Below are 14,332 nucleotides of genomic sequence, written 5' to 3' on the forward strand. Positions count from 1 at the left end.
GTGTATATTCTCCACCCTTGATAATGCAAAGAATCAATAACTCTGACTTAAGCTCTTTGGATCATAGTTTATGGTATTTCATTCTAAAGTTTATTTGTCATTTCCAAAAATATTTGAAAATGAATTTGAAAATGTTTCTCCTCACTAAATACAGAGTAGATTCATCCTGTCTTAGGTAGCCGGGATGAAGAAAGAAAATAGTAAATACAGAGGAGAAAAGGGGAGAATGCTCTGCTTCCAATATTCCCCAGGAGATATCTGTATTTGTATAAATATGTATTTTTTTCTTCTGATAACACATTTTTCTTAGGGTATAAACATATTCTAAATGTCATGTACCCAATCTTTGTGAAGCCTGAACTTTCTCTCTCTAACCCTCCTTTCCTCTGACTCCTGACTCTCTATCTCTGTTTGTTTGTCTGATTCTTGTCTATCTCTACCTTTCCCTTTCCCTCCTTCCTCCAGTCTCCTTCCTCTGTTTTCTCCCTTTCTCACTCTCTCCCTCCCTCTTCCTGTATCCCTCCATCTTTCTAAATTTTTAATTTAATTAATTTATTGATTATCAGTTTTCAACAATCACTTTTATAAGTTCCAAATTTTCTCTCCCTCCCCAGGAGAGCTTGCAATCTTAGATGGCTTCGACAAATACATTCTTATTAAACACATTTTCACATTAGTCATGTTATATAGAAGAATTGAAATAAATGGGAGAAACCATGAGAAAAAAAAAACAAAACATAACAAAAGAGAAAATAGTCTGCTTCATTCTGCGTTCTGACTCTATAGTTCTTTTTATAAATGTGAATGGCATTTTGTATGAAGAAAACTTTGGAAATGTTTTAGGTCCTTGCATTGCTGTGAAGAGCTATGTCTGTCAGAAACAGTGCTCACACACTGTGGCTCTTACTGTGTATAACGTTCTTCTTGTTCTGCTCATCAGTTCATATAAGTATTTATAGGTTTTTCTGAAGTCTACCTGTTCAGCACGTCTTAGGGAACAATAGTATTCCATTACATTTATATGCCACAACTTGTTTGGCCATTTCCCAATTGATGAATATCTCCTCAATTTCTAGATCTTGACCACCACAAAAAGAACTGTAAATATTTTTTGTAAATGTAGGTCCTTTTCCCAATTTTATGATCTCTTTAGGATACAGACCTAGAAACCATATTTCTGGGCCAAACGGTCTGCACATTTTTATAGTTGTTTGGGCATAGCTCCAAATTTCTCTTGAGAATGGTTAGATCAGCTCACAGTTCCACCAACAATGAATTAGTGTTCCAACTCTCCGACATCTCCAACATATCATTTTTGTGTGTTGTCATGTTAGTCAATCTGATAAGTGTGATGTGGTTTTGATTTGCATCTCTCTAGTCAATACTGATTTAGAGTATTTATTCAAAAGACTATAGATAGCTTTAATTCCTCTGAAAACTGTCTGTTCATATCCTTTAGCTATTTATCAGTTGGAGAATGACTTGCACTTGATTTTGTGTTGAGTGAGGGAGAGGCTGTGCAAGGTCACTGGCCCTCACTCAAAACAAAGTCAAGTGCAAGTCATGTCATCATTTCTCTGGGGCATGATCTTCTTTGGCAACAAAGGACAAACAAAGTCTGTCAGTAGACACAGTTGCCTGAATGGGGACCCAGCTAACTGGGTAACTCAACTCCTCCTCTCCTATCTGTCTCCCCCTCCCCTTCCTTCTCCTCTCCAAAGGAAAGTAAATTTGGATGACCAGAAGATGCCCAGTTATCTTGGCTTGTACTGGCTAGATCCTTTCCCTTCCCTCCTCTCCTCTCCCCTCCCTTCCCTTCCCCTTTCCTTCCCCCTAATGCACTCTCAAGCTCTTACATTGCAGGATACTAGGGCCCTGCCTAAGGGCTCTCCCCTGGGCCCTCCTGGCTTAAGAGTGATTATGAATGGTAACTGTTGCTATTCCCCTCCCAGGCTGATGTTGTTTTTCCTATGGCTCATTAAAGTGGCCATACACTGGCTACTTCTTAAAGAGGCCTGTTCACTGAGTGTCCATTACCTCATCCTAAGTGACTTCCTGAATAGACCTTGGTCTAAAGGAGACAAGGTCTCTCATTGAATCCTGGGTCATCTCCAGTCTTCCTGATGAATATCTGGTCACTGGATTCAGATGACTCTGGAGGAGAAGTTAGGATGGTGACCTTGCATATCCCTCCCTCACTCAAAACAAAGTCAAATGCAAGTCATATCATCATTTCTCTGATGGCATAGTCTTCTTTGACAATGAAGGATGAACAGAACAACAGCTGGGGAATGACTTGCATTCTTGTAAATTTGCCTCTTTCTCATCTATCTTAGAAATCTTAGAAATGAGTCCTTTATCACATGTACTGCTTGTAAAAACTCTTTCCCAGTTTTCTGCTTCCCTCCTAATTTTGGTTGGATTGGCTTTGTTTGTACAAAAAGTTTTCAATTTAATGTAATAAAATTTATCCATTTTGGAATTCATAATGTTCTCTCTCTCTTGTCTGGTCATAAATTTCTCCATTCCCTATAAATCTGACAAATAAATTATTCCTTGCTCCCCTAATTTTTTAAAATAATATCAGCCTTTATACCTAGACTATGTACCTATTTGGACTTTGTTCTGGTGTACAGTGTGAGGCATTGGTCTATACCAAGTTTCTACTACATTATTTTCCAGTTTTCCCATCAGTTTTTGTCTAATAGTGAGTTCTTATCCCAGAAGCTGGGGTCCTTGTGTTTATCAAACAGTAGACTGCTATGATCATTGACTACTGTGTCTTGTGTACCTAACATACTCCACTCCCTTTATTTCTTAGCCAGTACCAAGTGGTTTTAATGATTGCTGTTTTGTAATACAATGTGAGATCTGGTACGGGTAGGCCATTTTCCCTAGCATTTCTTTTCATTAATTGTCATGATCTTCTGGAACTTTTGTTCTTACAGATTGATTTTGATATTATTTTTTCTAGCTATAGAAAACATTTTTGGTAGATTGATTGGTATGGCATGAAAACATAAAATAATATGGGTAGCATTGTCATTTTTATTATAATACCTCAGCCTAATCACAAATAACTGATTTGTCTTCAAATTATTTAGATCTTACTTTATTTGTGTTAAAAGTATTTTGTAATTGTGTTCATATAGTCCCTGGGTTTCTTTTGGCTGGTAGACTCCCAAATATTTTATAGTGTCTACAATAACTTTGAATTGGAATTCTCTTTCTATATCTTGCTTTTAGACTTTGTTGGTAATACATAGAAATACATCTGATTTATGTGTTTTTATTTTGTATCCTGCGACTTTGCCAAGTTGTTTATTATTTGAAGTTGTTTAATTGTTTTTCCAAGTATATCATCATATTATCTGCAAAGAGTGATAACTTAGTTTCTTTTTTGCCCATCCCAATTCCTTCATTGTCTTTACTTCTCTTATTGTAAGGGTGATATTTCTAGTATCATATTGAATAACAGTGGTGATAATGAATATCCTTGTTTCACCTCCAATCTTGTTGGGAATGTATCCATCTTATCCCTATTACATATAATGCTTGCTGATGATTTTAGGTTGATATTACTTATTATTTCAAGGAAGGCTCCATGCATTCATATTCTCTCCAGTGTTTTCAGTGGGTATGGATGTTGTATTTTGTCAAAAAACTTTTCCTGCATATATTGAGATAATCATATGGTTTCTGTGAGTTTTGTGGTTTATTTGATGTATTATACTGATATTTTTCCTAATATTGAAGCAGCTCTGAATTCCTGGCATAAACCAACCTCATCAATGTATATTATTATCATGATAATTTGCTACAATCTTTTTTGCTAATATATCATTTAAAATTTTTGCATTTATATTTATTAGGGAAATTGGTCTATAATTTTCTTTCTCTGTTTTGGCTCTTTTCGGTTTAGGTATCAGCACCATATTTACGTCATCAAAAGAATTTGGTAGGACTCTTTCACCAATTTTACCAAATAGTTTACATAGTATTGGAGCTAACTGTTCTTTAAATGTTTTTTAGAATTCACTTTTAAATTCATCTGTCCCTGGAGATTTTTTCTAGAGCATTTACTAATGGCTTGTTCAGTTTCTTTTTCTGAGATAAGGTTATTTAAGTATTTTACTTCCTTTTCAGTTACTTTGGGCAATTTATATTTTTGTAAATATTCATCCATTTCATTAAGGTTGTCAAATTTATAGTCATACAGGTGAGCTAAGTAATTTCTAATTATTATTTTAATTTCCTCTTCATTGGAGGTGAATTGACCCTTTTCATTTTGATGCTGCCAATTTGGTTTTGTTCTTTACTTTTTTTAAATCAAATTGACCAAAGATTCATCAATTTTATTTTTTTCATAAAACTACCTCTTAGTTTTGTTGATTAGTTAAGTAGTTTTCTTAATTTCAATTCTATTGATCTTGCCTGTGGTTTTCAGTATTTCTAATCTGATATTTAACTGGGGATTTTCAATTTATTTTTTTTCTAGTGAAAGCTAAAAAAAATTGCATGTGCAATTCATTGATCTCCTCTTTCTCTATTTTATTTATGTAAGCATTTAGAGATGTAAAACTTCCCCTAAGAACTACTTTATTTCCATCCCATAAGTTTGGTAGATTGTGTCATTAATGTCATTCTCTTGAATGAAGTTCTTAATTATATGATTATTTTTGACCCACTCAATCTTTAGGATTAGAATATTTAGTTTCACGTTAATTTTTGGTCTATCTTTCCCTGGCCCTATGTTGCCTATAATTTTTACTGCATCATGATCAGAAAAAGATACATTGACTATCTCTGCCTCTCTGTACAGTATTATGAGATTTTTATGCCCTAATACATAGTCAATTTTTGTATAAATGTCATCTAACACTGATAAAAAGGTATATTCCTTCCTGTTTCCATTCAATTTTCTCCAGAGACCTATCATATTTACCTTTTCCAGAATTCTATTTACATCCTTAACTTCTTTCTTGTTTATTTTGAAGTTAGATTTATCAAGTTCAGAGAGGGGGAATTTGAAGTCTCCTACTACTATAGTTTTGCTCTCTGTTTCTTCCTGTAACTCCCTTAACTTCTCCTCTAAGAATTTGGATGCCATACCAGCTGAATATGTTAAGTAATGATAATTTTTCATTGTCTATGGTGCCTTTTAGCAGAATATACTTTCCTTCCTTTTGTCTTTTGATTAGATCTATTTTTGCTTTTCCTTTATCTGAATTAGACTTCCTATCCCTGCTTTTTTTTACATCAACTGAAGCATAATATGTTCTACTCTAACCTTTTACCTTAACCCTATGTGTTTCCCCTTGTATCAAATGTGTGGGAAACAACTTATGATAGGTTTCTGGTTTTTAATCCATTCTGCTATTCACCTCCCTTTTATGGGAGAATTTATCTCATTCACATTTAAGTTATGATTATAATCTGTGTTTTTCTCTTTATCCTATTACCCCCATTCCTATTATGCTTTTATTTCTACCTTCTTCCTTCCCCTCCTCAAAGGAGTTTTACTTTTAACTACCACCTCCCTCAATCTTCACTCCTTTCTATCAGTGCCTTTCTCTTTTCTTTCCCTTTTCCCTTTCTACTTATTCCCTCCCTTCTAACCATCCCCTCCCTTTTCTTTCCCTTTTCCCCTCCTTTACCCTGTAGGGCAAGTTAAATTTTTATACTTAACTGTGAATGTTGTTCCCTCTTATACACATTCTTATGAGAGCAAACTCAAACAATGCTCTTCTCCCTTCCTCCTTTCCTTCTACTATAATATGTTTTTGTGCCTCATCATGTGATATAATTTACACTTTTCTGCCTCCTCATTTCCTTTTCTTCCATTACATTCCTTTTATACCCGTTCATAGTATTTTTATCCTCACATCAGTTAATTTATACCCACTCCCTCTATCTATGTAATCTCTTTTAAATGTCATAATAAATATACAGTTCTCAAGATTAACAAATATCATTCCTCTTTATAGGGACATAACCAATTTGCCCATGTTGAATAACAAGTTTTTTTTTTCTTTTTATTTCCCTATTTACCTTTTTATGCCTCTCTTGAGTCTTGTATTTGAAGATCAGATTTTCTATTGAGCTCTGGCCCTCTCATCAGGAAGGTCTGGAAATCCCTTTTTTCACTGAATGTCCATCTCCTTTCCTGAAAACTTGTGCTCAGTTTTGTTGGGTAATTGATCCTTGGTTGTAGTCCAAGCTCCTTTACTTTAAGGAATATTGGTTTCCAATCCCTCTGATCTTTTTAAGTTTCTGTGTGATTCTGACTGTAGTTCCTCAGCATTTGAATTGTTTCTTTCTGGCTGCTTGCACTATTTTCTACTTGACCTGATATTTCTCAATTTTGGCAACAATATTTCTTGGCATTTTCAATTTGTGGTTTCTTTCAGGAGGTGATCAGTGGATTTTTTAAATGACTATTTTCCCCTCTGGATCCAAGACTTCTATGATTTTCTACTTAATGTTTAAGAGGCTGATTAAATAGACTGTTGTCAGAGTCCTTTTAGAGTTTACAATGCAAATTAACATTAATGATGCTAGAAAGATATTAAATGCACATATTCATGACTAAACTGCTTCACCCTGCTTGTCTCTATATACTGATTATTCATTAGTAAATGTTTCATAAAGTAAATTATAGGTATGGATATGATATTGAAACCTTGGTGGTGGACCCAGCTTTCCTTATTAATTAGAGTTTTCTGACAAAGTCAATGGTTACAAAATATGCTAAGTTATACTCACTTTCAGCAAGAGAAAGGAATCATTTTTAAACTCTAATAGTTACAAAATTATAAAAACTTCTATGTCATACCTACAAATTCCACATTTTAAAGGAAGGGGAAACTAGTGTCATATGACAAACTGATGCAGAGCATCTCAGGCCCAAATGAAGGTATCAGAAAAAATTGTGGAATATCAAATAATTGAAGACCACATGGAATGAAGATGGCAAGCTGGAAGCTGGCATAATAAATAAATGTCTTCTTTCCCCTGGATAACCGTACTGTGGAATCAAACCCCTAGTATCCTACCCTGGTTTTGAACGTATTATTCCTTTAAACTAATTTGTTTCAATTATTAAGGATTTTATTACTATCTTATGCAACAAATTATTAGTAGATTTATTGGAAGTGAATTCAGGATGAGAGTGAAAGAATTTTACTGAGTTGTCCCCACACGCTTTGTCTAAAACAAACAAAAAACACATCAAATCAAAACAGATTGAACATGTGGTAAGGAAGACATCTGAGGGAACTCCTGTGCCAATCCGCGGGGTATGATTAGGTGTCATCTGGTGGATTTGTAGCCAATTATCCTGTTACAGATAAGAGTTTCAAGGTACAGAGAGTAGCAGGGGACCTACCTGGGTGAAGACCATAGTGTAGATCAGAAGAGCAGTGACCAGATATCACTACCTATTATATCATTTTAAAACACCAAAAACCTATAGGATGCACGAGCCAAAAGAAACATAATGGATGGAAACTCTGATCTGTCATTTCCCTGAGAGGTAAGAAGAATCCAACTGTAACAAAAAGTCCAAAGTCAAGAAGTGGGATGAAAATGTGAAAAAATCAACCAAAAATAACTGATAATGAAAAGTTGGCATGGTGACAGAAAGCTCAAAATCAAAATTCAAAAGGAAATAATGAATTGAAAATATATACAAACCTCAAAAAATAAAAATTACATGAAGACCAAAAAATTCCTACCAGATCTAAAAAAACAACTTGAAAAAGAACAAAAACTATTTTAAAAGTAAAATAAGAAAAGTAGATGGAAAATTATTTTAAAAATTGAGGGCTATTCAAGAAAATTATGGTACAAGGTGACAGGACTAAGGTGCAGCAAGAGGAGATGGGGTGACTCTAACTTCTAGGTGTTGACTCCTGCCTTGAGCACCTCCTCCTCCCTCCCCCATTTCCTGTCTCACTGTTGGAGGGAGGAGGACCTTTCTGCCAGAGCAATGAGTGCCAATGAGGACTAGAAGATGGAGCTGGAAGCATTATGTTCTGTTTATGAAGACAATGAAAGCTTCTAAGAATTAAGTCTAGTTGCATTTCAATATAGGATAGGTGAAAATGGTGATCCCAAAGACTTCTTAATAGAGATTCTTGGACTAAAACACATCCACAAACAGCTTCAATCATATCTATGAATGCTTTTTGCAACAATGCCATATTATCAGCCATAAAACATTCTGGCTAAGTTACAGGAGGAAGTTGAAGTTAATCTTGGAAATGTAATGACATATACATTGTTTGAATATGCCAAGGACAATAAAGAACAATTCATGGAGAGTCATCATTCTGTTAATTCTATGACATCAATTAACAATATTATTTCAGTTCAAACTCTTAATCCTTCTCCCTCAAGTAAGAAAAAAGACAAAAAATAACAGCTTTCCAAAACCAGAATCCAAAGTAGGCACATAAGAAGGATCACAAAAGTCATCTTCCACAAGGCTGAAACTAGGTTGATGTGTTAAAGCATTTAAGCATTCTAAAGACAATGAATAATGAAAAAAATTTGATACAAGAAAATGCCATTTTTTTAATTTAATTTTTAGTTTTCAGTATCCACTTCCATAAAATTTTGAATTTCAGATTTTCTTAATAGTATATATTCTGATTACCCTTTCCTCCAATCTTCCCTCCCTTCTACCACCTCCCCCCTTAGTGTAAAAGCTGCTAAATCTTGTGTTATCCTTTTTGTGTTTCAACAATACTTGAATTGTTTCTTTCTGTCTGCTTATAATATTTTCTCCTTGAACTGGAATCTCTGGAATATGGATCCCATATTCCTATGGGTCCTATGAGACCTATGGATCCCATATTTGGGGATCTCGTGTAGAAGATGATCACTGGATTCTTTCAATTTCTATTTTACCTTCTGTTTCTAGAATATCAGTGCAATTTTCCTTGATAGTTTCTTGAAAGATGATGCCAAGGTTCATTTTTTTTTTTTTTGGTCGTGGCTTTCAGGTAGTTCACTAAGTTTCAAATTATTTCTCCTGGATCTATTTTCTAGGTCAGTGATTTGTCCAATGAGATATTTCACAGTCTTCTATCTTTTCATTATTTTTGTTTTTTTCTATATAATTTTATTGATTTCTCATAAAGTCATTATCTTCCATTTGCTCCATTCTAATTTTGAAGGAATAATTTTCTTCAGTGAGCTTTTGGGCCTCTTTTTCCATTTGGCCCATTCTGTTTTTTAAGGAGTTCCTTTCCTATTTGTATTTATAGACCTCTTTTGCCATTTGGATTAGTCTAATTTTAAAGGTGTTATTTCTTTCAACATTTTTGGTGGTTTCCTGTAGCAAGCTAATGACTTGCTTTTCATGATTTTCTTGTATCTCATTTCTCTTCTCAGTTTTTCCTCTACTTCTCTTACTTGATTTTCAAAATCCTTTTTGAGTTCTTCCATGATGTGAGACCAATTCATATGTTTCTTGGAGGGTTTGGATGAAGGAGTTTTGGGTTTTTTTGTCTTCTTCTTGTTGAATGTTTTGATCTTACTCATCACTAATGGCATAGGAAAATACTTCTTCACAAAGAAAGTAAGAATCTATAGTCTGTTTCTTTTTCCCCATTTGCTCATTTTCCAAGCCAATTACTTGACTTATCAACTCTTTGTTAAGTGGAAGGCTCTAGAAACAGCCTCTGCACCACCATTGCCTGCCATGCCCTGGGGCTGGGGCCTTGGCTAAGGCTTGTGTTGGGGCTGGGACCAGACCATGCTCCCCTCTCGGCCAAGTGAGAGAACCTTTTCAATAACCTTCTAAGCTGTCTTTGGAATTTGTGGGTTGAGAAGTCTGGAAACCACAACCCCCATCAGTGTTTTAAACACTGAAGGCCTGCACAATCTTTCTGTGCCTGGTGTCGCTCACAACACACTGTGCTCTGCTCCCAGCCCAATGCAATACACCCTTCCTGTCAGTCTTCCAGATTGTCTTGGGCTGAAATTTGCTTCAGCCTGTTCTCTTGTGACTTCAACTGCTCTACAATTTGTTTTGAGTCTTTTTATAGATTTTTTTGAAGGCTTTGGGAAAAGAGCAATAGCAGATCCCTGCTTCTATGCAGCCATTTTGGCTCTGTCCCCAAAGAAAACATCATCTTTTAATACAGTAAACTCAAGTCAACATTTTTGTAGTACTCTTCTATTGAGGTGGCCTTTTATGAAATATAAGCTTTTCTATGTTTTCTAAGTAATTAAGTCACAGTTTTACAAAGAGATTTGAGTGGTTTCATTATTCTTACAAATTTCCTTAAAGGAAGGTCAAACATGCTACCAGGACTGCTCAGTGTCCTTTCAGGAGCTTGTTAAGTTTTATAAATGATCATATACCAAGAAGTGTTAATAATGATATATACAGTATTAATTTGTACCATCTTATTCTAGGGTGTGATTTTTTTAAAGGGAGCATAAAACTAATTAGATTAAGCTGCTCCCCAAAAATACACTTTTCAAGTCCTCATCTGAGTGGAGTAAATAGTAAGAATGAAGTTATTTGGCACCATGGTCTATATTAATAGGTTTATCACTTTATTTATGTCTTCATCTGTTCATTGCCTTGAATCAATTATGTTTAAATTGTGTCAAAGAAAGCTAATAGTTGAATACCACGATGATCTTTTCATGTACTTCACGTGTATGTAGTTACTTTCTATTTCTTTTTTCTTGCAGAGAACTACATTGTCACAAATAAATTTTAATTCTATTTTTCTCAATACTGACGTATTGAGACATTTAAACGTGAAAGGTTTTATAATATATAAGTTAAGAAAAACAGAATTCTGCCAAATGCATTGGAAAGAATTCTGTACAGATGTGCTCTCTTGTATTTTAGGAAAAAATCCTTACTGAATACACAGTAGTGGAGTAAAAGATGCCTTAGTGTAATTTATTTCTTTAGTGTTTGAGACATCAATTTTGGTAAATTTCCATTTATGTGCTAAAAATTATGAAAACATCATAAACAGTTTGGTAAAAGAAGGACAAAGTTAAATAATTGTTTTAAATCAGAACTGAATAAATTGTAAAAAATATATAAAAATGTTGAAGGAAAAAAATACTTAAAATTAGAATTAACGAAATGGTTAACAAAAGATACAAAGATCACTAAAGGAAACAGTTCCTAAAAATTAGAATTGGATTAGTGGAAGTCAATGATTCCAAAAGATATGAGAAGCCATAAAACAAATGTAAAAAGACTGAAAAATGGAAGAAAATATGAAACATCTCAGAGGAACTAAAAATACTGGAAAATAGATCAAGAAATAATAATTGAATAATTACCGGGTTACCTAAAAGCAATGATTTTAAAAAGGGAGCCTAGATATCATGCTTTGAGCAATTAGATAAGAAAATTGTCGAGAAAACTTAGAACAAGAAGATAAAATAGAAATTGAAAGAATTAATTGATCACCTCTTGAAAGAAATTCCAAAATGTAAACTTCAGGGAATATAATTGTCAAAATCCAGACCTACAAGGCAAAGGAGAAAATATTGCAGGAAGTTAGAAAGTAATGACTAAAATACTGTGGATACTCAAATACCCCAAAATATAGCAGCTACCATTGTGAAGCATTAGAGAGCTTGGAAGATGAAATTCTCTAAAGCAAGTAAATAAAATTACAGCCCAAATAAAGTTACATCCCAATTAAATTGCTCCAGAAAAAATACTAAGTATAATCCAAGAGAGTGAGAATAATGGATATTTAATACAGTATTTTCAAACATTTCAGATAAAAAGATTAGAACTACATAGAAAACTTGACATTTATATATAACAGTCAACAGCAATATAAAAATGATAAAAAAGAGTGAAAAATTATATGAGATTTAACAAGATTTACTGGTTTATGTTTTCACACACAAAGATGTTATTTATATCCCCTGAGAAACTTATCATGATTAGGCAAGTAGAAATCTACTTAGACAAAGAATATAGGTTTGAGTATTATGTCTGGATGATTTCAAAAGTGGAATAGTGAGAAAGCTATATCTCTTACAACTTTTCTGGCTTCCCCTTGCCCAGTTCTAATTTTCAGGGAGTCATCGTTTTCCTTAAGATTCTGGATCTCATTTTCTAATTGACTTTCTTGTCATATTCGTCTTATTCTTCTGATATTATATTTATTTTAAATTTTAATTTTCTTCCATCTCTCATTTGATTTTTAAAGTATTTTTTTAAGTTCTTCAATGGATTGGACAAGTAGCAATTTGACATTACTCTTTGGAGTAGAAGAGGGTTTCTTTGCTTCAGTATTCTCCTCTGAAGATGGGCCCTGATTTTCTCTCTTCCCATAGTAGCTTTCTATATTTGAATAAAGCATTTCTCCAAAGAGAAAATACAGAAGAAAACATGAATCTATTCATAATAACATTTTTATTGTCAAAAATAGGGACAAAGTGAATACTGATCTTTTGACTAGAGAACTGCTGACCAAATTATGCTATATTATTGAAAATAAATGTTAGTTTGCTGAAATAAATGGTTGATTTGAGAAATACAGGGTGATGTAGGAAGGTCATATTAATTGATGCAAATAGAGATGATAGAACCAAGGGAACAGCATAATGAACACAATAATGAAATTAAAAATACAGTGTACCATCAGAATTCATTCTAAATCCCATGACCAATTTTCTGTTTAAAAAATAATGAAATATACTTCCCTCTTCTTATAGAGAAGTGGTGGGTTTCATGTATGGAATACTGTAAATTTTACATTTCAATTTGTTGAACTCTTTTTTATAAGAGAGTTTGTGTGTGTGTTATTGATAAAATCATGAGGTTTAAGAAAACTCAGTTTTTAAATCAGTAAAATTGTTTAAAAAGAAATAGTAATTTTTCATGTTGGATGCATTGTTATTTTTATATTCTATTCATTGTTTCAGGTCATATTCTGATTGAAAAAAATAAATTGTAAATATTTTTTATTTTTGCACTATGTCTGTACTTCTATTTTCAGTAACCAACATTTTATTGTGCCTTTCATTTGGGTTGCATGGCAAAGGTGTGTTCAAATCAAATCATACCAAGATTTTGGTGATAATAGGACAAGGTAGCCTAGACCTGGAAATCTAGCTGACCAGGAATGGGGGTGTTAACAACTCTAAATCAAATGGTCAGATGTCTAACTCCAAAATGTGATGAAAAATTGAAAACTTAAAGGCAACAGTCCATCCACATCTAGAAATATTTTTAATTGGAGAATGAGATTTCCAGTTCTGGGAGACAAGATGACAGAGTGATCGGCAATTGCTATCTCCTTCCCCTTGTTCCTCTTGTTGACCTTGATGAGCCCAAAGAATATCTCCCCAGGACAAACCCTGGAACAGTGGGAGAAGAAGAAGGGGTAAACAGACTCTCAGCCCATGAGGACAGGAAGATCGCTAAGGAGAGCTCCTCTTGCTGTGCCTGACAACCAAAAGTGCAGGATCAGAGCTGTCCCAAACAGCCCCACCTCAACAAACCAGGAGATCATCCTGAACCCCAGAGGGAGGAAGCCAGCAACTGCCAACATTAGGACCCCAGGCATGCCTCAGTACCCCAGGGGAATCAAGGAGGTAATAGTGCAGACAGCTGAACTTGCTATGATCTAGCTCACCAGAGTAGCATTCAGTGCTCAGACCAACCTTCCCCCACACTTAACAAGCTAGCTCCAGGATAACTGTTGGGAAAACTGAAAAAGACCTCACTTGACCTTTGCTTTCAAACACCAGCCAGTTCAGCACCAGGTAAGCTGCAGGATTTTAGTTTCTAGCTAAAGGAACCAGAGGTCACAACACACAAAGCCTCATGTTTTAGGCACAAGAACTATGGGACAGAACTCCCTGTGCACAGATGCAGAGATCTATTTTAAAAGCCAGGCAAAGGGTTATTATGATCAGTAAGAAGCAAAGCAGGAAACAAAAGACCATAGAATCTTTCTATGTGGACAAGGACTAAAACACAAATACCAAAGAAGTCAATATTGACACTATAGTCCTATCTGAAACTTCAGAAGGGAATATGAACTGTTCTGAAGCAGAAAGAGCCTTCTTGGAAGGATTTTAAAACCCACATTAGAGAAACAGAAGAAAAACTGACCAATGCTTTTAAAAATATGAAAAATGAATTCACTGAAGAAAACAGCTCTTTGAAAAGGAAAATTGAACAAATGGAAAAGGAAGAACAAAACATAACTGGAGAAAATAACTCCTTACAAGGAAGAATTGGACAGATGAAAAAGGAGATGTAAAAGTTAACTGAAAAAAATCAATTTGATAAAAAATATAATAGGGCAAGTAGAAACTA

At 34.3% G+C, this 14,332-nt stretch overlaps 1 protein-coding gene and 1 pseudogene across 1 annotated transcript in view; both read left to right on the top strand.

The window, feature by feature from the left end:
• DPP10 (dipeptidyl peptidase like 10) overlaps positions 1 to 14,332 on the top strand; it is a 997,128-nt gene that overhangs the window by 408,494 nt on the left and 574,302 nt on the right. The window lies entirely within an intron of this gene.
• Positions 7,991 to 8,586, top strand: LOC140503225 (RWD domain-containing protein 4 pseudogene; annotated as a pseudogene).

The sequence above is a fragment of the Notamacropus eugenii genome, chromosome 5 (assembly GCF_028372415.1).
Source record: "Notamacropus eugenii isolate mMacEug1 chromosome 5, mMacEug1.pri_v2, whole genome shotgun sequence".
Taxonomy (NCBI): Eukaryota; Metazoa; Chordata; class Mammalia; order Diprotodontia; family Macropodidae; genus Notamacropus; species Notamacropus eugenii.